Source organism: Gavialis gangeticus, unplaced genomic scaffold (assembly GCF_001723915.1).
Source record: "Gavialis gangeticus isolate Ggan-Ray unplaced genomic scaffold, GavGan_comp1, whole genome shotgun sequence".
In the NCBI taxonomy this organism is placed as follows: domain Eukaryota; kingdom Metazoa; phylum Chordata; order Crocodylia; family Gavialidae; genus Gavialis; species Gavialis gangeticus.
In genome coordinates this window covers 33,081,232-33,083,978 of record NW_017729027.1, presented here as the reverse complement: position 1 = coordinate 33,083,978, position 2,747 = coordinate 33,081,232, and the positions used below count along the sequence as shown (strand labels likewise).

The following is a 2,747-nucleotide window of genomic DNA, read 5'->3' as shown; positions in this document are numbered from 1 at the left end:
GACAGGTTGGAAAAATGGCCAGAACGAAATAGGACGCAGTTCAACAAAGACGAGTGCAGAGTGCTGCACCTGGGCAAAAAGAACCACCAACACACTTACAGGCTGGGGGATGACCTTCTCAGCAGCACAGCAGCAGAAAGAGATCTTGGAGTCATAGCTGATTCCCAAGATGAACATGAGTCATCAGTGTGACGAAGTGATCAACAAGGCTAACGACACTTTATCATGTGTTATCAGATGCATGACAAGCAGGTCCAGGGAGGTGGTGCTTCTCCTGTATGCAGCACTGGTAAGGCCGCAGTTGGAATACTGCGTCCAGTTTTGAGCACCACACTTCAAGAGGAATGCGGAGAATCTTGAGAGGGTTCAAAGGAAGGCCACTCATGTGGGCAGAGGCCTGCAGGCAGGGCCCTGCGAGGAGAGACTGAGGGACCTAGATCTCTTCAGCCTTCTCAAGAGAAGGCTGAGAGGTGATCTTGTGGCTGCCTATAAATTCATAGGGGAGGGCAGCAGGGTATAGGAGATGCTCTATTTACTAGAAAACCCCCGGGGGGTAACTAGGAACAATGGCCACAGACTGACAGCAGATTTTGGTTGGACATTAGAAAGAACTTATTCATAGAAAGGGTTGCCAGAATCTGGAATGGGCTTCCAAGGGAGGTGGTGCTGTTTCCTACCTTGGGGGTCTTCAAGGGGAGACTGGACAAGCACCTGGCTGGGGTCATCTGACCCCAGCACTCTTTCCTGCCCAGGGCAGGGGGTAGGACTTGATGACTTACTGATGTCCCTTCCAACCCTAACATCTATGAATCTGTAGTGTTACATTGCATGACCTTCCTTCTAGTTTTAAAATCTACATGCATGAATGAAATCCTTTTTTTTCTAACTTAAAATCAATTTATGAAAAATAATAGCCCATTCCCAATGCTTTGGACACATTTATGAAAATTAAATTTTACACTTTGTTTTTTTTAAATATGTAGGATCATAGGAAGGTAGAGCTGGAAGGGACTTCATAAGGTCATTTAGTCTAGCGTCCTGCTCAAGGCAGGATGATCCCTAACAAAAATATCCCATCCAAGCATCTATCTAACCTGTTTCCAAGCATGCAGAATGTACAACTTCTTGAGGGTGCCTGTTCCAGTGCCTGACCACTTTCATAGTAAGAAAGTTTCTTCTAATCTGCAGCCTAAATTTCCCCTGCTGCAGCTTGAGGCCATTGCTCCTAGTCCTGTCCCCTGTAGCCACAGAGAAAAGCCCATTTCCCTTCTTTCTATAACCACTCTTCAGGTATTTGAAGACTGGTATTAAATTCCCCCTCACTCTTCTCCATGTTAAATAACCCTAGTTCTTTCAGCCTTTCCTCATAAGTCATGCCTTTGAGGCCCTGAATTATTTTTGTTGTGCTGGACTCTTTCCAAACTATCCACATCTTGAACTGTGGGGCCCAAAACTGGCCATAGTACTCTAGATGAGACTAGGTTAGTCCAACCAGCACTGCTGAATAGAGTGGAATTATTGCTTCTCTTGATTTGCAAGTGGCACACCTGTTGTTACACCCCAGGATGCTATTGGCTATTTTTTACAACAAAAGCATACTGTTGTCTCGTATTTAGGTTATGGTTCCCAGGTCCTTCTCTGTGGTACAGCAACCAAACCACTCATTCCCCAGTCTGCATATGCATGCGGTTATTCTGTCCCAAGTGTAGGTCATTCATGTTTTGTTGCTGGATTTCTTCTGATTGATTGTGGACCATATCTGCAGTCTGTCCAGGTTTTTTCTGGATCCTAGCCCTTCCCTCTTGGAGTGTCCACAATTCAACCCAACTTAGTGTCTTCTGCAAATTTGCTAAGTATGCACTTGACTGCATCATCTGGATCGTTAATGGAGATGTTTAACAATACTGGACCCAGGGTAAGCCCCTGGGAAACCCCACTTCTTCCAACTAGATGTTCCCTCCACCCAACTAGACATTGAGCTATTGAGGACTACTCTCTGGATATGATCCAACCAGTTATACATCCAGGTTGCAGTACTATCATCTAGTTTGTATTTCCTTAGCTTGTTAATGAGGATATTGTGGGAGACAGTGTCAAAAGCCTTGCTAAAGTTAAGGTATACCACATCCACTGCTCTCCCCTCATCCACAGTGCCTGTCAATTTATCATAGAAGGAAACCAGATTGGTCAGGCATGACTTGCTCTTCATCAGTCCATGAACAGTCTGACTGTTCTCTGTTACTTTGTTCTCCTTTAGGTTCATCACAGTGTAGGATCTGCTGCAGAATCTTTCCAAGTGCTGAGATCAGACTAACTGGTCTGTAGTCTTCCAGATCCTCCTTTTTCCCGTTCTCAAAAATGGGCATCATACTTGCCCTTTTCTAGTCATCCGGGACCTTGCCCAACCTCCATGAATTCTCTAAAAGGATAGCTTATGGCTCCAAAATTACCTCAGTGAAATTACCTTCAGTGCCCTTAGGACATCCCATCCATTGCTGCCAATTTGAAAGCATCTTGCTTCTCTATGTAATTCTTTACCTGTTCTGTCATTACTTTAGGGTGTTTTTCTTCTTCCCTATCTCTACTGTCAACTGCACTTGTCAGTTGGTAGCTGTCCCTATTTGTGAAAAATGAAGTAAAAAAGGTGTTAAATACTTCAGTCTTCTCAACTTTCTCTGTAGCTAGATTGCTTTCCACATTCTGTAAGGGACTTAAGGTTTCTCTAGTCTTCCTTTGGGTCCCTTGTC

General features: G+C 44.4%; 1 protein-coding gene and 1 long non-coding RNA gene across 2 annotated transcripts in view; both read left to right on the top strand.

Moving 5' to 3' along the window:
- The window catches only part of LOC109299979, a 5,286-nt gene extending 5,212 nt beyond the window's left edge, over positions 1 to 74 (top strand). Inside the window, exon 2 of the long non-coding RNA XR_002098085.1 lies at positions 6 to 74. This is a non-coding gene — a long non-coding RNA (uncharacterized LOC109299979). The remainder of the gene's footprint in view (positions 1 to 5) is intronic.
- The window catches only part of PRIM2 (primase (DNA) subunit 2), a gene marked incomplete at its 5' end in the record, with an annotated part of 329,364 nt that overhangs the window by 155,975 nt on the left and 170,642 nt on the right, over positions 1 to 2,747 (top strand). The gene's annotated exons all lie outside the window — the stretch shown is intronic.